Source organism: Macrobrachium nipponense, chromosome 12 (assembly GCF_015104395.2).
Source record: "Macrobrachium nipponense isolate FS-2020 chromosome 12, ASM1510439v2, whole genome shotgun sequence".
NCBI classification, from domain to species: domain Eukaryota; kingdom Metazoa; phylum Arthropoda; class Malacostraca; order Decapoda; family Palaemonidae; genus Macrobrachium; species Macrobrachium nipponense.
This window is the reverse complement of record NC_087205.1, coordinates 8211703-8234331: the sequence shown is the minus strand read 5'-3', so window position 1 is coordinate 8234331 and position 22629 is coordinate 8211703. Positions and strand designations below refer to the sequence as shown.

Genomic DNA, 22629 nt, shown 5'->3' with positions numbered 1-22629 from the left:
ACATATATAAATGGATATAAGAAGAGAAATAATTTTCAACATGCATTTAAATTTTCAACTTAAATGAAAATTTTACTCAAAAGAGAGAGAGAGAGAGAGAGAGAGAGAGAGAGAGAGAGAGAGAGAGAGAGAGAGAGATATAACTGCGATATGCCATCAATGACAAATAGACGAGACGAATTAAAATATGGACATTGAACTTTAATATAGATTCTAAATATTCCGGTCACGTCCAGCACCGAATATAAGAAAAATGTGCTTAAGGAACTTTGCCATCTCCTAAATTCTTACGGATTTGAGAGTTAAATCTTTTGGGCTACGAGGGTTTTTAAGCGCTTGAGCAAATATCAAGCCCGGATGAAAGAGGAGGAATTAAAGGAGTTTTTACGTATGAACGTACCTGCCTACAATAATAATATAATAATAATCTTACCATAATGGGCGTTATGTCTGCTAATAATTATAATAATAATAATGCTGTTGAAACTTGATACACACCACAGAATTTTGGTGCAATCGGTAACAAGGCAAGTGTAAAGGTATTTGGCATTCTTTAGGCTCACCTAAGTATTCCCTACGGTGTGCTACGATTCCCATAAGTATTCCCTAGGGGATGGGACCATTTGACGCGGCCAATTCGCCGCCGACAATTAGCCACCGCCAGTTCGCCTCCAAGGCCGCTTTGCCGCCCCCTATTCGTTACGGAGGACTATTTGTTTTCTTGTTTTGATATATGTTGTTTGGTTGTTAAATGCAATGAATAAACTTTTTCTCAGAAAAGGTCGATTTTTATAGTGTTTAAAACACAGAAATCTAAATTATTTCTTTACCTAATATTTTTTTTTTCCAGTCTCCCTCAAGTCTTCAAAATGGAAAGAGACTTTCTTAGCAAACGTGGAAAAGAGAAGTTTCAACACGATGGCTTTATATACGTTTTTGAAAAATCATCCAAGAGTGATCCAAGCATCAAAGGGGGCAATGTAATGGACGGATCCACACCAAGAATAGTGCTGTGATTATGAAGATAAATGAACTTACCCATTCTGCTTCTGGAGCCAGAGTACAAGTTGCCAAAGTGAAAGCCAATTTAAAACGCCTAGCAGAAGAATCACAGGGAGTACCTAGTGTTCTTATAAATGAATGTATAGCTGATGTGCCTTCGTCAGTCCAAGCATCTTTACCAACGTTAAGCAGCAGGAAGAAAATAATTCGACGAAAAAGGAATAATATTAGCTTAGCCCCAGCAAACCCTACTGATCTTCAGCAGTCGGCGATTCCAACTGCATATAAAATGTACAAACCTGATAACATAGGAGAAGAAAATTTTCTTTTGGCTGATAGTGGCTTTTGTAACACATCATTTTGCCTCAAGAACTGTTACCAATAGTAGATTGGTTTGAATTTAATAATATTGGTATCTACAATAGGCGCGGCAGTTATCGAAGGGCCCCTTTGTTTCCCCATGATATGTGGTCGGAATATGAGACAACTTTAAATGATGAAGATCTCACAAATAAACACGCAGAAGCAGCTCATCGAAGAATTGCTTTTGAACTCGGAGCTAACCACCCAACCATATGGAAATTCATAAAAACTTTAATGAAATTACAAAAAGAAAGAGATTTATATATGGAACATCTGGTAGCGGGGTGCCCACCACCATTAAAGCTAAAATAAAATATCGAAACGGGGACGAAAGAATAAAAAAATAAAAATTGTTCTCGAATACAGCAGTGAAAGAGACGCTTTGGAATATCTCAGAGGAATAGCCCATAACTATCAAATGAACTTTCTACTTCTTTATTTTTGTTTGTTTTTTATTATATTTTTAATGATTTTTTAGAGTAAACCAATAACATTTATTACAATGTTGGAATATCTTGAAGGATTTTATAAATTTGTTTCATAAACCAGTTAATTGTTTGTTTGTTTTTTTTTTTTTACATCGTCTTTTTCTTTTTTTTATTTGCACCTAGTAGTAGTAAGGATAAAATTACTAAAAAGATGGAAAGCTGTAGAGGGAAAAACCCAATACACACTGTATTTATATTTCTGGTGGCGAACTGGCAGTGGCTAATTGTCGGCGGCGAATCGTCACCAACCCATTCCCTACGGTGTGCTACGATTCACCCAAGTATTCCCTACGGTGTGCTACGATTCCCCCCAGTATTCCCTACGTGTGCTACGATTCCCCCAAGTTATTCCCTAAGGTGTACTACGATTCAACCAAGTATTCCCTACGGTGTGCTACGATTCACCCAAGTAATTCCCTGGTGGTCTACGATTCGCCAAGTATTCCCTACGGTGTGCTAACGATTTCAACCAAGTATTCCCCTACGGTGTGCTACGATTCAACCTAAGTCCCTACGGTGTCCCTACGATTTCACCCAAGTATTCCCTACGGTGCTAAACGATTCACCCTCTATTATTCACCCAAGTATTCCCTACGGTGTGCTACGATTCAAACCCAAGTATTCCCTACGGTGCTACGATTCAACAACGTATTCCCTACGGTGTGCTACGATTCCCCACCCGTATTCCCTACGGTGGTGCTCGATTCAACCAAGTATTCCCTACGGTGTGCTACGATTCACCAAGTATTCCCTACGGTGTGCTACGATTCACCCAAGTATTCCCTACGGTGTGCATCTACTACGATTCACCAAGTATTCCCTACGGTGTGCTACGAATTCGACCCAAGTATTCCCTAGGTGTGCTACGATTCACCAAGTATTCCCCTACGGTGTGCTACAATTTCCCCCAAGTATTCACCCAAGTATTCCCTACCCCGGTGTGCTACGATTTCAACCCAAGTAATTCCCTACAGTGTGCTACGATTCAACCAAGTATTCCCTACGGTGTGCTACGATTCACCCAGTATTCCCTACGGTGTGCTAACGATTCACCCAAGATTCCCTACGTGTGCTACGATTCACCCAAGTATTCCCTACGGTGTGCTACGATTCCCCCAAGTATTCCCTACGGTGTGCTACGATTCACCCAAAGTATTTTCCCTACGGTGTGCTCACGATTCACCCAAGTAGTCCCTACGCTGTTCTACGTTCACCTAAGTATTCTGCGGTGTCTACGTTCCCCAAGTTATTCCCTAGGTGTCTACGGATTCCAACCCAGTATTCCCTACGGTTGTGCTACGATGAACCCAAGTATTCCTACGTGGCTACGTTCCCACCAAGATTCCTCCGGTGTGCTACGATTCCCCAATTATCCCTACGTGTGTCTACGATTCCCACCCAAGTATTCCCACATGTTTTGCGAATTCACCAATTATTCCCTACGGTGTGGCTACGATTCCCCAACCCAAGTAATTCCCTACGGTGTGCTACGATTCCCCCGCCAAGTATTCCTAAACGGTGTGCTTACAATTCCCCCAAGTATTCCCTATGGTGTGCTACGATTCACCCAAGTATTCCCTTTACTAACAGTTGCTACTTATTCACCCAATATTCCCTACGTTGTGCTAACGATTCAACCAAGTTTCCCTTACGGTTGTGCCTACTATTCACAGGTATTTCCCTACGCTGTTCCTACGATTCACCAATTATCCCAACGGTGTGCTACGATTCCCCCCAAGTTAATTCCCTACGGTGTGTATAACGATTCCACCCGCCAGTATTCCCTACGGTGTTTGCTACGATTCAACCAAGTATTCCTACCTGGGGTTGTGCTAATACTAAACGATTCCCTCCAATGTATTCCCCTACCGTGTGCTACGGATTCACCCAAGTATTCCCTACTGTGTGCTACGCTTCACCCTCAAGTATTCCCTCTACGGTGTGCTAACGATTCCCCCTCCGAAGTATTCCCTACGGTGTGCCTACGGATTCCGCCAAGTATTCCGGCTACGGTGGGGGGTCTAACGATCCCCCAAGTCCCTTCCCTAAGCGGTGGTGGCTACGATTTCACCCAAGTATTCCATACGGTGTGCTACGATTCAACCAAGTATTCCCTACGGTGTGCTACGATTCACCCAAGTATTCCCTACGGTGTGCTACGATTCACCCAAGTATTCCCTACGGTGTGCTACGATTCACCCAAGTATTCCCTACGGTGTGCTACGATTCACCCAAGTATTCCCTACGGTGTGCTACAATTCCCCCAAGTATTCCCTACAGTGTGGCTACGATTCACCCAAGTATTCCCTACGTATGCTATGATTCACCCAAGTATTCCCTACGGTGTGCTACGATTCAACCAAGTATTCCCTACGGTGTTCTACAATTCCCACAAGTATTGCTACGGTGTGCTACGATTCACCCAAGTATTCCCTACGGTGTGCTACGTATTCACAAGTATTCCCTATGTGCTACGATTCATTCCAAGTATTCCTACGGTGTGCTACAATTCCCCCAGTATCCCTACGGTGTGTGCTACAATTCAAGTATTCCCTACGGTGTGCTACGATTCACCCAAAGTATTCCTACGGTGTGCTACGATTCAAACCAAGTATTCCCTACTCGGTGCTATGATTCAACAAGTATTCCCTACGGTGTGCTATGATTCAACCAAGTATTCCCTACGGTGTGCTATGATTCAACCAAGTATTCCCTACGGTGATGCTAGATATTCACCCAAGTATTCCCTACCGGTTGTTGCTACGATTCATCCAAGTATCCCTAGGTGTGCTATGATTCACAAAGTATTCCCTACGGTGTGTATAGTTAACCAAGTATTCTCCGTGTGCTATTGATTCACTCACCAAGGATTCCCTACGGTGTGCTATATTCAACAAGTATTCTAACCGGTGTCAATGATCACCAAGTTATTCCCTACGGTGTGCTACGATTCACCAAGTATTCCCTACGGTGTGCTACAATTCCCCCACAGTATTCTACCGGTGTGCTACGATTCATTCCAAAGTATTCTACGGTGTGCTACAATTCACCCAAGTATTCCTACTGTTGTTGCTACCCAATGCACCCCAACGTATTCCCTACGGTGTGCTATGATTCAAACCAGTATTCCCTACGTGTGCTACATTCACCCAAGTATTCCCTACGGTGTGTGCTACGATTCACCAAGTATTCCCTACGGTGTGCTACGATTCAACCAAGTATTCCCTATGGTGTGCTACGATTCCCAAGTATTCCTACGGTGTGCTACGATTCACCCAAGTATTCCCTACGGTGTGCTACGATTCACCTAAGTATTCTACGGTGTGCTACGATTCAACAAGTATTCCCTACGGTGTGCTACGATTCACCCAAGTATTCCCATACGGTGTGCTACGATTCACCCAAGTATTCCCTATGGTGTTGCTACGATTCAACAAGTATTCCCTACGGTGTGTACGATTCACTAAGTATTCCCTACGGTGTGCTACATTCACCAAGTATTCCCTACGGCCCCCTGTGCTAGATCACCAAGTATTCCTACGGTGTGCTACGATTCAACCAGTATTCCCTACGGTGTGCTACGATTCACCAAGTATTCCCTACGGTGTGCTACGATTCACCCAAGTATTCCCTACGGTGTGCTACGATTCACCCAAGTATTCCCTACGGTGGTGCTACGATTCACAGTAGTTCCCTACGGTGTGCTATGATTCAACCAAAGTATTCAAACTACGTGTGCTATGATTCAACAAGTATTCCCTACGGTGTGCTATGATTCAACCAAGTTTTCCCTACGGTGTGCTACAATTCCCCAAGTATTCCCTACGGTGTGCTACAATTCATCCAAGTATTCCTACGGTGTGCTATGATTCACAAAGTATTCCCTACAGTGTGCTACGATTCAACCAAGTATTCCCTACAGTGTGCTATGATTCAACCAAGTATTCCCTACGGTGTGCTATGATTCAACCAAGTATTCCCTACGGTGTGCGATGATTCAACCAAGTATTCCCTACGGTGTGCTACGATTCATCCAAGTATTCCCTACGGTGTGCTACAATTCCCCCAAGTATTCCCCTACGGTGTGCTACAATTCAAGTATTCCCTACGTGGCTATGATAACCAAGTAGTTCCCTACGGTGTGCTACCAATTCACCCAAGGTATTCTGACCCGGTGGCTATGAATTCACCCAAGTATTCCTACGGTGTGCTACAATTCCCCCAAGTATTCCCTAACGGTTGTGCTACGTTCCAACCCAAGTATTCCCTATGGTGTGCTACGATTCAACCAAGTAGTTCGCCCTATGGTGTGCTACGATTCACCCGTATTCCCTACGGTGTGCTAACCCTAACGATTCACCCAAGTATTCCCTACGGTGTGCTACGATTCACCCAAGTATTCCCTATGGGGTGTGCTACGATTCAACCCAAGTATTCCCTAACGGTGTGCTAACGTTATTCACTGCCAGTATTCCCTACTGGTGTGCTACGATTCACAATCCAGTGTTCCCCTATTGGTGTGAGGTACTATTCAAACCCAAGTCCTACGGTGGCTACGATTTCACCAAGTATTCTTACGTGTGCACAATTCCCCAAGTATTCCTACGGTGTGCTACGATTCACCAAGTATTCCCTACGGTGTGCTACGAATTCCCCAAGTATTCCCTACGGGTGTGCTAACATTCACCCCAAGTATTCCCCTACGGGTTGTCTACTATTCAACAAGTATTCCCTACGGTGTGCTACGATTCACCCAATATTCCCACGGGGTGCTACGATTCCCCATTAATTCCCTACGGTGTGCTACGATTCACCCAAGTATTCCCTACTTGGTGGTGCTACGGTTCAACAAGTATCCCTACGGTGTGCTACGATTCCCCAAGTATTCCCTACGTGTGCTACGATTCACCCAAGTATTCCCTACGGTGTGCTACGATTCACCCCAAGTATTCCCTACGGTGTGCTATTCGATTCAACTCCACGTATCCCTACGTGTCTACGATTCACCCAGTATTCCCTACGGTGCTAGAATTCCCCCAAGTATTCCTACGGTGGTCTACAATTCCCCAAGTATTCCCTACTGTGCTACGAAAAAAAAAACGATTCACCAAGTATTCCTACGGTGTGCTACGATTCAAGGTATTCCTATGGTGTGGCTATGATTCACCAAGTATTCCCTTGGTGCTAACAATTCCCCAAGTATTCCCTACGGTTTGTGCTCCCTATTGCACCGTATTTTCCCTACTGTGTGCTACTAAACGATTCAACCCAAGTATTCCCTACGGTGTGCTATGATTTCAACCAAGTATTCCCTACGGTGTGCATTACGATTCCCGACCCAATATCCCTACGGTGTGCTTTACTATTCACCCAAGTATTCCCTACGGTGTGCTATTGATTGGTCAACCAAGTATTCCCTAGGTGTGCTTTGATTCACCCAAGTATTCCTACGGTGTGCTACAATTCCCCCTCCCAAGTATTCCCTACGGTGTGCTACAATTCCCCAACCCAAGTATTCCCTACGGTGTGCTACGATTTCAACCAAGTATTCCCTACGGTGCTATGATTCAACCAAGTATTCCCTAGGGTGTGGTCTATGATTCCACCAAGTATTCCCTACGGTGTGCTATGATTCAAACCAAGTATTCCCTACGGTGTGCTACGATTCATCCAAGTATTCCCTACCGGGTGTGCTACAATTCCCCCAAGTATTCCCTACGGTGTCTACGATTCACCAGTATTCCCTACGGTGTGCACAATTCACCAAGTATGTCCCTACGGTGGTTGCTACGTTCAACCAAGTTATTCCCTACGGTGTGCTAACCAACGATTCACCAGTTATTCCCTACGGTGTGCTAACGATTTCAAACCAAGTTTCCCTACGGTTGTGCCTACGGATTTTAACCAAGTATTCCCTACGTTGTGCTTATGAATTCAACCAGTATTCCCTACGTGGGCTACGATTCAACCAAGTATTCCCTACGCTACGATTCAACCAAGCCCATCCCGACCGGTTGTGCCCTACGATTCAACCAAAAAAAGTATTCCCTACCGTGTGCTACCGGAATTTTCAAACCCAAAAGTATCCCTACCGTGTGCTTATGATTTCAACCAAGTATTCTACGGTTTGCTATTGATTCACCAAGTATCCATACGGTGTGCTACGATCCCAACCAGTTAATTCCCAACGGTGTGCTAGATTTAAACAAGTATTCCCTACGGTGTGCTATGATTTCAACCCAAAAGTATTCACTGGTGTGCCCTATGATCAACCAAGCCCTTATTCCCTACGTGGTGCTATTGATTAACAAGCCTCCTACGGTTGTGCTTACCTCGATTTGATTCAACCAAGTAATTCCCTACGGTGGTTGCTACGATTCCAACCAGTTATGCCCTACGGTTGGTTGCTACGTTCCACCAACCCAGGTATCCCTACGGTGTGCTAGCTTTCCCAACAAGTATTCTACCCTGGTGGTGGCTACGATCAACCAAGTATTCCCCTTACGGTGTGCTCCGGGATTCCCACCAGTTATTCCCTACGGGTGTGCCTACGATTACCAAGTAATTCCCACGGTGTTGCTATGATTTCAACCCAAGTATATTTCCCTACCCGGTGTGCTACGATTCAACCCAAGTATTCCCTTACGTGTGCTACGATTCCCACCCAAGTATTCTACGGTGCTGCTACCCGGGTCAACCAATTATCCCCTACGTGTTCTATTGATTCAACAAGTTATTCCCTACGGTTTGTGCTAGGATTCAAACCGAGTATTTTCTACCCCGTGTTGCTACCCGATTCCAACCAAGGTTATTCCCAGCGGTGGTGCTAACAAAGATTCCCAACCAAGTCCTTTCCCTACCCGTGTTCTATGATTCAAACCAATGTATTCCCTACCCGGTTGGGTGCTATTGGAATTCCAACCCAGGTATTCCTACCCGGTTGTGCTATTTGGATTTCCAACCAAGGTATTCCTACCCGGTGTGCTACGATTGTTGTAATGTAAAAAAAAAACTTAGGGGCCATGACTGTATCCATTCGACTCCCAGCTAATGCACTGCTCTCTCCATTTTACTTACTATAAATGGCAGGCAGGTGTACAACGACAACGCAATATATATATATATATATATATATATATATATATATATATATATATATATATATATATATACATATATACATACATACAACATACATACATACATACTCCGCTGAAGCGTCGGCCAGAGCACCTGTCGTTGTTCGGTTAAGGGCATTATATTCTTCATTCAGAGAGAGAGATAGAGAGTGACAGGCATTAGGATGTCTCGAAGACTTGTTAATCCATTCGAGAGAGAGGAGAGCTCGCGCGCGCGCGCGCGCACACACACACACACAATAGGAAACGTGCCTGGGAGATCACCGTTCCGTCCTCGTGAATACTAAAATTGAGACTCAAGTCTTCCTAAACTCCGATCGACCGCCGGAAATGACAAATCTTATATCTTTACCTAAAGGGATATAAAGAATATTACTAATAACGGTTATCAGCTAATAAACCAAGCAATAGCGTCTTCATTAGTCGGAACCTTTGTTGGTTACAACGGTATAGTTTCCTCTTGATACAGGGACAAGTGTCTTTGTTTTTAAAATTAGTGATTCATGATACTCTTATAAATTACGGCACTGGGTGTAGTAATACACTACAGCAAAATCTTAATCACTCTGGGCCTTGATATAAAAGGATAGAGCAAAATGTATTAGAAATTAATCGTGAAAAAAATCAAGCAACATATACAAAACAACCAAACAATTTAATAGGTGCATGGAAACGCAAAGGCATTGCAGAATATCACAGTGACGGGAGAGGGGATTTCCTGTCGATGACGTCATGATATTCAAACCTGGCCTCCCTCAAGGAGAGCATTTCCCACCCAGGCTGACGCAGTCTCACTCACGCAGTTCTCTTCTACGACTCGTGAGTGACACAACAAGGCATCGTGAAAACTAAGCATCGAAAGGCACAAGCTTCATATATAAGAGTGTTTATATGTGGCATATTGGGAAACTGATCAACGACAGCGGCTGACAAAAAATAAGGAAAGAAAAACGCATACCAAGATCAATTTCGATTAAGATTCGGTAATTTTTTCTTTTTTATTGTTTTACGAACAAATTTAATTACAGTGTCAGTATGTAAAATTTCTGGGTGGTGCAAATGCAACTGATGTTCAGTATTATGATATTAAAAGAGAAGAGCTTTAGATGACTTACAAATTGACAAATTGTGATGAAATGTTATAAGTTATTTACAAGTATTTCAAATGGAATTTATGTCTCACACACACACACACACACACATATATATATATATATATATATATATATATATATATATATATATATATGTGTGTGTGTGTGTGTGTGTGTGTGCGCGCGCGCGTGTGTACCATTTAAAATTCTTGTAATTTAATTATAACATTTCATCGTTTGTAAGTGATTTCTCTTTTAATATCATAATACTAAACATCAGTTGCATTTGCACCACTCAGAAATTTTACATACCAACATATTACAATTTATATATATATATATATATATATATATATATATATATATATATATATCTAATTTCATTGGTATTAAAATAATCAAATAGCTACACGCAAATGAGTCACAGCAGTCTGTAGGTTTGCCAGATTTTGAGGGATAAACGACAGGGTGCTATTATCTGGTGTGAACTATTCGTCATGCAGAAAGTGTATATTATCAAGGTAAGAGGGTATACAAAGGTGCTAAACACCCTCCCCCTTATTAGTTTCCTTAATCTTTGTGGCGCTGCTACGTCTTACTGATAATTCATTTTGAGTTTGAGTCAAAACAGGTTCGGAAACAGTAATTCATTCCCCTCGGTATTTTGTGTTTTGATAAACTTCAATGTCGCCTTTGGTTTCCGAATTAACCTGGATCCAATTGTTCATGTATATTAAATAAACTATATATAACTGAAGATGGTTATGAACAGAGAAAACACACACACACACACACAAAATTCCATGGTTCTCCGTAACTCTTTAGTCTATAGGGTTTCACAGATAATGCAAGCACGTTTTTGACAATAACTCTGTAACGAACACTCGTATCAGTACGAGATTTTGTTGTAGTGTATTACTACACCCAGTGCCGTAATTTATAAGAGTATCATGAATCACTCATTTTAAAAAAACAAAGACAGTTGTCCCTGTATCAAGAGGCAAAAATTCGATCAGTCTTCCTTATCTCTCCTTTCTTCCCTCACATGACCTCCCTACCTCCACCACCTTCTCTCTCTCTCTCTCTCTCTCTGAATGATGCTTTAGTTTAAGCTTAATTTGTATGATTTTTTCTATCTATCTATCTATGTATCCATCTAATAATAATTTACATAGTTGTATCTATCTAACGATTCATTCGGTTGTGGTGCTGTAAATGGTTATTATTAGTGAGAGATATCTGAATGTACGGCGGAATAGTAGGACGATAGACACTATACTTGTGTTTGGATACCTTCTTCGCAATCCTCATTTGGATTCGGGGCATCAGCCATATACACACTTGTATTACGAAGATGGACAAGAGATGGCCACCTCGGAACATAACTGTCGGCAAGGTTACAGAAATGCGTTTGTCAGGCAACTTTTCAACTTTTTTTAACGAAGAGAAAGCCGCCAGTTGCCTTTCTACCGGACATTCATTGGTGTTAAAGCCTTGATCATACCGATGCATATATATTTAAGTCATATATGTTTCTTTTGTGTGTGTATATATATATATATATATATATATATATATATATAATATTATAATAAACATATGAAATAAGTTAAACTGAGGCAACTTTCAGAGAGAGAGAGAGAGAGAGAGAGAGAGAGAGAGAGAGAGAGAGAGAGAGGATGGGGGAGGAGGAGGAGAGGGAAGGGGAGGAAGAGGAGGTGGAGGGAGAGGGTAGTCTTTATTCTTTACAAATTAGTGATTCATGATATTCTTGTAAATTACGGCAAAGGGTGTAATACACTATAGCTATTGCCCAAAAACATGCTTGCACTATCTGTGAAATCCATAGTAGAGGAACACTATCCTAACCTTACCATCCCTAGCCTAAATGGGTCGTCTCTGGTACCTCTTTGTCTCTGAGCATGATGCCACCTAACGGTCCTAACCTATATTACAGTAAGGTGCACTGTTGCTAAAGGTATCATACGTAATGCAAATATTATCGGAACCTCAAGAATCAGAAATAATTGTAGCCTTTTATAAAAGGGCTACATAGGTTAAAATGTCCTTTCTACAAATTCTTTGTCTTGCTTACCTTCGATCAAAGTAGTTTTCTTCAGTTGTTGGATCGTTATATTTTGGTTACCTTATCGATCGATAAGGGCAAGATGAATAGTCTATGTAGTTTCCTAATATATATATATATATAATATATATATATATATATATATATATATATATATATATATATATATATTCATTGCTGACGTATCCACAAAACGTTCAGTAATTCAAGATCCAACACAAAAACTAATGGGTAAAGTTGTTCAACTGTATCTGCCATTCGTGAGACTAAACCAAATATCATCCTGAATGGGAGTCAACTCTGTATTTTCACAATGATTCTGGAATGTTTATGTCTATCCTGTTATAAAATGGCATATCTTGTGACCCGAGCACTGTGCATATGTTTTACAAAATGAATCGGACAAATATTATCATGAATACACCAGCACGTATGTAAATATCCACCACAAAGAGATGCAGTTTACAAAGAAGAAAATCACGTTAACTAGTCTCTCTCTGTAGCAGAACAGGTGTATAAGGCTTAGCCCTGAAACTTAATAATGTCGTTAACCTGGAACGTTAAGTGTGGCTCTGTCTCAGTTACAAGAAAAGAGATGAAAGGGGGAAGGTTAAAATTAAAATGGAAATATTCTGTAATATCTAGTTTGGAAACATCGCTAATTTTTTCGGTGTTATTGTTGCCAAAAAGGGCAAATTTCAAGAATTAAAATATATATGTTTTGAAATAAAACTAAAGACGATTAAAAAAAAGGGGGGGGGGGGGGGGGGGGGGAAGCTCTGCACCTCACACGAATAGTTGTAGTATGCCCGCAACGCAACAGTGCTTGTGAAGTGAGAGCTTAGGAGCCAGGAACCTAGTGAAAGGACAACGCTTTTTCCCTATTTTCATTGTATCCAATTATCAAGTCGCGTTGTTCTTACTTCCATCCGATAGAGCGTTCCGCGGCCTTTCCGCCGATGTATAACACATGCAATTTCATTATTTGTACGCCATATTATCTTTATATGTATGATTGTAAGAAAACACAAATCTACTGTCTCAGAGTCATTTCTACTCTTGGCGCGAGTCTGTACTACTTATCCGTCCGCACCTGTCTATGTCAACCCCGTTTGTTTGTAAATAAATCTTTACGGGCCGCTCTGTGAGCAAGAGCCCGTGCTGGTACAAGGCCAGCTTAATCTTAAACAACATAAATAAATCGTCAGTACCCCAGCTACCTGTCTTAATCTCTGGTCCTCACACTAGCAAGTGCAACGTTCTTAAAGGCCAATAAGTGTTGATTAAAGGATACATGTGTGATGTTTGATAGACCGATGTAGATGTTTATATGCTATTCAATATATATCATAATGTCTGTTAGAAACTAGACTATAAATTGGGCATAAACTCTTCTACAGGAAAAGATGGGAGACTGTGGTGGAGGAGACTTCAGCAGCAGCGGCGGCGGAGGAGACTCGAGCTTCAGCTGTGGCGACGGAGGAGGTATCAGCAGTCACGCAGTTTCAATGTATGACACTCATGCCATGTCCACAGTGCTCTCCTCCAGTTCGACAAATGGAAAAGGAACCTCCTGTTCTGTATGCAAAGTGATATTTGTGCTTTTCGCCGTGGGAATTGTTATCAGCGTCGTCATCTTTATTGTTATCAATAGGTCTATCCAGTAGCACTTCGACAGATGCCGTGTACGAGGCACCGTTCAGTCCAGTGTGGTTGGTTTGTGGTACGCTGCCTTCTCTTTAACTTTAACTTTTTGAATAAGCACAAATCCTAAAGGGGCCCCCATACACTGAACGATTGTCTGAACGATCGCCGTGATCGACCCACACACACACTATTCATACAGTATGAACGATCTCCGCACCGATTTCAGTCTGAACAAAGAATTTGTTTCAAGAAGACATGGCATCATCTCTAGAGGAGACGCGCGCGATAGCGTTATATCGGCAGACAAACCCATACATTAAACGATCTGTGTATGACAGACTTAACTCGCAAACCAGCAACCTGTTCGTGACAGGTTCCCGCCGAGGTCGTTCAAACACGAAGCTCCGCCCACTTTTGCATTCAGACAAGCCCATACACTGTTTTAGCAAACGATACAGACAAATCGTTCAGTGTATGGGAGCCTTAAGAGTCGGTTATATTATTGGAACGATTCTCTAGACTCAGTTGACTGAATCTAGGTATGTGATCGATGTGACTCGGTGGAATAAAGAGTACAGAAACGTTTCTCGGTGAAATGAGGTTTTAAGCATATGAGACTCGGGAGAATGAGGGTGAAAGCGTGACTTAGTCGAATGGAACTCTGGACGTGTAACTGTGAAATGAGTCTAAAATATGCGTCTGACGGGAATGAAACTCTTAGTCACCTGGTCTCGCTGAACTTCTTTAAAAAATGAAACGTACAGCCATTACTATTATAATAACATGTATATATACAAATATCACACGAAGAGACTTGTGGAATGGAAAAATGTAAGTTATACGAGTATATATCGGCTGAAACTACAAATCTATAGCTGATTCACTTAAGGTAGATTCTTGGATGAGCCCTATGATTGCGAGACGTTTGTTTGGCGGCCGCTGATTGGCTGGTACCGGGAGGTAGGCAGTTCCCAGCCACTCAGCGCCTGCCAAACGAACGTCTCGTAGGCATAGGGCTCACCCAAGAATCTACCTTAAATGAACCAGCTATAGTCGCATCGAATGATTCAAAGTGATATGTTCTTCGGTGCGTAATCAAAACACGATTTCTTGCTTTAGCTTTAACTAAGAATAAGAGTTCTTGAAAGCTTCCGGATGTATGATGTTTAACACTGAATTTTGGATTATATTATATGTAACTAATTGAGGATTTTAATTTATTGTGTTCACTTTATTGTGAAGTGTATTTGATGTTCACCATTCCCATTAATAATTTTACTTCCACAAATCTAATCCTGTGATATGTGACCTGACTTTATTGAATTAGTTTAGTTTTTCATTATGTACAAGTTCATAATAATTACTTATTTATTATACTTCCAAGTGACTCTATTGTATGTTTTCATCAGAAAACGGTGTAATTGTGATATTGTTCAAAAGTAATCTACTGGAGAGAGAGAGAGAGTTTGATTTACATCTTTCATATAAGACACATTCAGAATGTAAAAAGAATTCTGCAAGAAATACTGATTTTTCAGTGTGATTTAAAAAATCACAAGTGTTTTTACGCTAAAGTTTTGAGAGAGAGAGAGACCATGCGATTAACTATTAAATAACTATATCACCTTATGGTTATATTTGCTCATTTTTCCAGGTGCCAGTTTAATAATAATATGTTTCGTTTTTAAGGTAAATCTATTATGTAAAAAGCAAAGAGCAATGATATTTATAATAAACAATAATATATTAATATTTCATATTTTTTACCCTTGGCAGAGATTGTGAATGAAGTTGCCGATAAACTACATAATTCAAAATATTCTGAAAGGCTTAACATACCAGGATCCCCGCAAAATCTCTATTTATTTATCATTTTTCCATTTACCTTGATTCTCTTTTATGCCTTCCATCGATGAGAACGACTGTTCTCAGCATAAGCGGCTCTTTGTCTTCGTTCCGATAGAGAGAGAGAGAACTAGGAAAATTGCCCGAGGGAATTACCAGAATGGCGACTCATGTTTTTCCTAAATTCCGATTGGCTGCTGGAAATCACAAATCTGACCTTTATCTAAAGGGTTATAAGGAATCTTATAATGAAAAAGATTCAGTGGAATCTATCAAAAGCAAATTCTTAAAACGACAAGCAACATATTGTACAAAAATAAGCAAGCAATTCAACAAATGTATGAAGATGCGAAGGTGGTGTGGAATATCAAAGTGACACGGGTGGGATTTCCCGTCAATGACGTCATGATATTCGAACTTGGCCTCCTTCAAGGAGATCATTTCAGTCTCATGCAGTTCTGGACGTGACTGACACAATAAGGCATCGTGAAAAATAAGCATAGAAAGAAACAAGCTTCAGATAATAACAGTTCTTATATACGTGGCATATTGACAAACTGATCAACGACAGCGGCTGGAGAAAAAAAAAAAAAAACAACTGCACACCAAAAGTTTCTTCGATTAAGATTAGGTTATTTTTCTCCTTTTTGTGTTTAGTTTCATGAACAAATTGAGCTAACATGTCAGTACGTAAAATTTCTCAGTGATGCAATGGCTGCTGATGTTCAATGCTGTGATATGATAAGAGCTTTGGATGACTTACATAAAAAGAAAGGTGTATATATATATATATATATATATATATATATATATATATATATATTATATATATATATGTGTGTGTGTGTGTGTGTGTATAATTTACATAAATCCCAAATAAAATTTGTGATACTATATATATATTCGTTAAAAGTCATTGATTTAGCGGCATCAACGATCGAGTATCTTACAGGAATCTTTATGACAGTTTAAGTTTTTTCCGATTCTCGTGCGTTAATTCCTGGTGAAAAATGCACTACTTCCTTCTTCCATTTTTTTATTTTTGGTCACGACAGCTGCTTCGCCCCGTGACTGACAATCTGGACTTTCGACCTATTTATATCTTCGAGTGGGGAGAATGACCTTGAGGCCTGGGTACTGGAAGTGTCAAGGGATTAAAAGCTTAACCATTTAAGGATGCCGTTTCAGTACGAAGTGCACGTATGAAAATAAAAGTGAAGCTAAAATCATTCGGTTAAACAAATATTCAAAATACAAGACCATGTGCTTGGTGTTCCCTTGGGTATAATTCAGTTAAATCTTACAAGTTTGTTTGAAAAACCCCACCAAATTTAATTGTCACCTCTAGTTTCTAATCAACCCGAATCTAATTACTCACAAATCATAAAAATAATAACGGGAAACTGTTCTGACAGGGGAAACACGCAAAAACAAGTGGCATTAAATATATATATAAAAAAAAGTTACAACTCTAAAGCTATCTATAAATAAAATTACTAAAAAAAACTAGTATTTAGAATTGATTTGACTCGAGGAACACTAACCTAACTTATTTTTCTATTGAATAAATCTTCTGGTGTTTTGAAGAAATTTGATGTTTAACTACCCTTATCTGAGAAAAAATAAGGTACATAAAAAGAAACTGGCAACCAACATGGGAAATATGGCAACACTCAATTCTTTCGCGTGAAGTCATGCGCAAGCGCAAGGCGCTCTTACTTTGGTAAACGACTTGGCAGACATAATATACATAGACCGTGCCCATCCGTAGCCTAAACGGGCCTCTTTGTTGCCTACTTTTTCTCTGGAGCAAAGCTTTTACCCTATTACAGGTACACTGCTGCAAAATGTATCAAAAGTAATCCAGGTGACATCGTAAGCTCAAGCAGCATCACAGGAATAATTTAGCCTAAAAGACTAAATAACCAATACAAATTCTTCGGCCCCGCTTACCTTCATCCCTAGTCAATATCTTCAGTTACTGGATCGTCATATTTCCTTGTTTACCTTATCGATACGGGCAAGGTGAATTGTCTTTTCGTATTTTGGATATATATTCATATTATTGTCATACCTGACGTATCCACCAAAAAGTTCAGTAATTTATGATGCAGCACAAAAACTGTCTAATGGTGTTCGGTTGCCTCAGACAATCGCGTCACCCTGAATCGGATTCAGGCTTCAGCGCTGCATTTTTACGATGATTCTGGACTGCTTAAGTCTATCCCGTTGTAAAAAGCCTTATCTTGTGACCTATGAGCAATATGCATACGTTTTTGTAGAACAGATCGGACAAACAGCAACATGAGGACACCAGAACGCTTGTAAACAGCACATCACAGAGAGAAGTAATAATGGTAATACTTCCCAAGGAAGAAGAATCATGTCAACAAGTCTCTCCTTGTACGAAGTCAACGTTATTACTGGCCTCCAAATTGGTGTGTGTAGTGTATATATATATATATATATATATATATATATATATATATATATATATATATAAACTATAATGTATATGTATATACAGTGTGTGTCCTGCTATTTAGATATAAGCACTAGATGTCTGTTCCGGAGTAGATTACAAGTGAAAACATAATCTTTATTTCTGGGCTCAGCTCGTTCGTCGCTGCGCGAAATATCCTTTAATCTATTATTTCTAGGGTAAATGTACTAAACACATACCAGAGAATAAATAAAATAAAGAAAAGGTCAGTGTAACTGACTCGCTCACCTCCAGGAGGGTGTCGGTATGAACACTAGGCGAGTGAGACCACTACCACGAGCCAAATGCCAATAGAAATCTCCCACTACAAAAACCCTCCAAGAGGGGAGCCGTCCCACAGAGTGAGCAAGCTCGTACTACTACTACTCCATCCCATGCTGCCGACTGCTGCGCCTCTGGTGGCCATCCTTTTCAGTTAGCACACACCAGCCACACGTGTTATTTTTCTCTCTGTGTTTTTTGTGCCCTTTCTTCGGATTTTCTATAATGGAGCGTGCAGCTATCGCAGCAGCTAAGTTAAGTACTCAGTATTTACGGTTAGTTGGTTTTTTCCGGCCCTGAGACAGTATTTGCCGTTTTTTAGGATATAAATACTGTAAGGGTGTTAAGCACCTCTTGTATTGTTTTCTTGTCTCGGACGATCGAAACGGTTGTTTCGGGTTGTTTCCCCGTGAGGGTCGTTTCACCTCTTGTTTATTGGTAGAAGAGGTGGAGGTAAGGTAACGTCCGACAGCCCGTGTCTGACTGCTTCAGTCAGTAAGGTACAGAGACCTGAGCAGGTTGTAAGCAGCATGGGGGTTCCTTGCAGTCACGATTGGAGTCCTTAATGGCTATTTGGTTAAGACTCAGGACCTGCAGGGTTAAGGACGAGCATAAAGATGTTCGGCAGAGCCAGTTTTGTCTGGGTTAGCAGCTTCGTCTGCGTCATGTTGAGGAGCACGGCTTCAGAGTTGCAGCTTCGTCTGTTCTCATGAAGGGCAGTTTCGTCTGCGTTGTGTGTACAGCTTCGTCTGTGTTCTCCTGAAGGGCAGCTTCGTCTGTGTTGTGTGTACAGCTTCGGCTGGGTGAATTTCTTCAGGAGGTATTCTTGGTGGGTCCTCGGGTGTTATCTCTGCAAGTTGCCACGGTTTCCTGGGTGTTGAGTGTCCTGTAGCAATTAAGTGCATAAGGCTTTAGTGCCTTAGGTTTTCCCCAGTATTTTGATATTAATGCTTAAGGTAATTATGAAATTGAAACTGTGTAATTATGGCATAATTTGTTAACCCTGCTTTTGATTTTTATGGTCCATTATTAATTTGTTTCTATAGTTGTAACTTGCTAACTATTTGATAACTGCTCGTATTAAGGTTACTGTATTAATTGTGATTGCATTATACAGATCCTGTATGTAAAGTAATTATTTTTCCCCCTGCTTGCATGGAATGTTTAATTTTGGTTATTTGAGGTACTGACTCATTCATTTTGTTAATGATTGTTATACTGATTGTTCGATATTTGCCTTTTGATATTTGCCTTTTCTGATAATTTTCAGATTAAATATGTTGTTATTTTTGCTTAATGGTTTTTGCTTTGTCACTGATGACTTAACGTAAATATTGAATTCAAACAATTGTACATTTATATATAATAAATTAGTCTTAAGGTCTCTGTTTCGTATTACTTGTTTCGTCCTCCTTTGACTGTCTCAATTGCTGCCAGATTTTCAGTCCTGATAATTTTTTTTTTTCATTTATTTTTTCATACTTATTTTTTAAAGAACCTGATTAACCCAACAGTGGTTCATAACATTTGGCGACCTTGTGCCAGGATCAGTTCTGTATGGTTTGGCTGTTTTGCGGCGACATTGGAGGAGAGAGTAATTACGGATAAAAAAAAAAAAAAAAAAAAAAATTCATTTTTTTTTTTCTTAAGGGTGATGAGGTGTAAGGGTGTTAAGCACCTCTTGTATTGTTTTTTTGTCTCGGACGATCGAAACGGTTGTTTCGGGTTGTTTCCTCGTGAGGGTCGTTTCACCTCTTGTTTATTGGTAGAAGAGGTGGAGGTAAGGTAACGTCCGACAGCCCGTGTCTGACTGCTTCAGTCAGTAAGGTACAGAGACCTGAGCAGGTTGTAAGCAGCATGGGGGTTCCTTGCAGTCACGGTTGGAGTCCTTAATGGCTATTTGGTTAAGACTCAGGACCTGCAGGGTTAAGGACGAGCATAAAGATGTTCGGCAGAGCCAGTTTTGTCTGGGTTAGCAGCTTCGTCTGTTCATGTTGAGGAGCACGGCTTCAGAGTTGCAGCTTCGTCTGTTCTCATGAAGGGCAGTTTCGCTGCGTTGTGTGTACAGCTTCGTCTGTGTTCTCCTGAAGGGCAGCTTCGTCTGTTGTGTGTACAGCTTCGGCTGGGTGATTTTCTTCAGGAGGTATTCTTGGTGGGTCCTCGGGTGTTATCTCTGCAAGTTTGCCACGGTTTCCTGGGTGTTGAGTGTCCTGTAGCATTTAATGCATAAGGCTTTAGTGCCTTAGGTTTTGTTTTCCCCAGTATTTTGATATTAATGCTTAAGGTAATTATGAAATTCGAAACTGTGTAATTATGGCATAATTTGTTAAACCTGCTTTTGATTTTTATGGTCCATTATTTAATTTGTTTCTATAGTTGTAACTTGCTAACTATTTGATAACTGCTCGTATTAAGGTTACTGTATTAATTGTGATTGCATTATACAGATCCTGTATGTAAAGTATTATTTTTCCCCCTGCTTGCATGGAATGTTTAATTTTGGTTATTTGATGTACTGACTCATTCTTTTGTTAATGATTGTTATACTGATTGTTCGATATTTGCCTTTTTGATATTTGCCTTTTCTGATAATTTTCAGAAAATATGTTGTTATTTTTGCTTAATGGTTTTTGCTTTGTCACTGATGACTTAACGTAAATATTGAATTCAAACAATTGTACATTTTATATATAATAAATTAGTCTTAAGGTCTCTGTTTCGTATTACTTGTTTCGTCCTCCTTTGACTGTCTCAATTGCTGCCAGATTTTTCAGTCCTGATAATTTTTTTTTTTTCATTTCATTTTTTTTCATACTTATTTTTTTAAAGAACCTGATTAACCCAACAGTGGTTCATAACAATACGATCTCGGGGTCGGAAGAATGGCAGCATGGTTCTGCCGCGTGATGGGTTCGTTCTTGGTCTCCCATACCTAGAACATCCCCTTTTTTATGTACGCTCTATTTTATTATCCGCTTTACTTAAGTTACGGTCTACTCAGGTTTGTCATGCATGCATGTATTTCACCTTATGTAGGCTTTTTCTATCCAGCCCCTAGTCCAGGTTCTTAGTATCGGCCTCTGACTAGCTTTGAGTGGTAGACTTGCCTTCGGGTTAGTCGTACACTCCTGGATTTTTTCTCCTGCTATATTGCCTTCTTTCTTTCATTTTATTTTGATTTATACTATGTATTTTTGTTTATAGTTAGGTTAGTTAGGCGTCTGGCTTTAGCCTAGGTCCTGGCTCATGGAGCCTATTCTACCGCTAATCAGTTCGGTTGCTTCCCTATAGCATCTCTCTGATCAGTTGGTTTCGGCCCTGTGGGCCTATATGCTACCGCTTTTCAGTTCAAGTTGCTTCCCGATAGCTTCTCTCTGATCAGTTGGTTGGCCTAGGTTTGGTTATCGTATTTCAGTTTACCGCCTCGTGGTCACTTCGTGATCACGGGACAGCCAGACGCCTGCCCAGTCACCCTTCCCCCCCCTCCCGCTCTTCCATAGAGTCGGGCGGGGGTGGGTCGGTCTGCCCATGCTCGCTCCGCATACCCGAGCCTGCCTCCCCTCTCTCCTCAGGCGGAGGGGCTAGGGAGTCGGGACAGACCCCCAGACTGGTCTCGACCTCTCCGGCTTCTCGGTCCGGCCGGGTGGTACGAGTGGGGCCCTGGCCTTTCTCTGTTGCTACCTTGTCGCTCCGGGCTAGCTCGAGCCTGTATGTCTTCTCGCCCTTTCCCTCCTTACTAGAGCTCCTCCCTGATCGGAGTCCTGGTATCCAGCGGAAGGGGTTAGTCCACCCAGCAGAGTGGACCGGAACATACAGTAGGTCACTGCTAACCTTACCGTATTGCTGAGTTACTACACTCCGCTTCACACTGGACCTAGTCCGGTTCGTTTGTGTTTAGGTTTAAGTTATCTATAGTTTACCTAAACCATCCCCCCCTCCCTTACATATCTTACCGGATCTCTCCGGGATTATAGCCTATTCAGGCAATGCAGGGAGGGGTTATGCCCAAATTTTTTCCGAGCTCCGGCATGCAACGGGGTTCTTTTGTCCTTTAGTCTGTAAGTGATGCTTTTTAAGATACTCATGTGTCTTCCCACTTACAGGCCACCAACTGTGAGCATCCGGGATGTTCCGCTACACTTCAGGACCCATGTGGACACGAAGTTTGCCGGTCCCATGCTCCATGCGCGACTCCGCACGG

General features: G+C 41.0%; 1 long non-coding RNA gene across 1 annotated transcript; it reads left to right on the top strand.

The window, feature by feature from the left end:
• Positions 1 to 9867: 9867 nt before the first annotated feature.
• Positions 9868 to 16262, top strand: LOC135224329 (uncharacterized). The gene is made up of 2 exons (XR_010316706.1): positions 9868 to 9975; positions 13573 to 16262. It is a non-coding gene; the product is annotated as an uncharacterized LOC135224329 (long non-coding RNA).
• The last annotated feature ends 6367 nt before the right edge of the window (positions 16263 to 22629 follow it).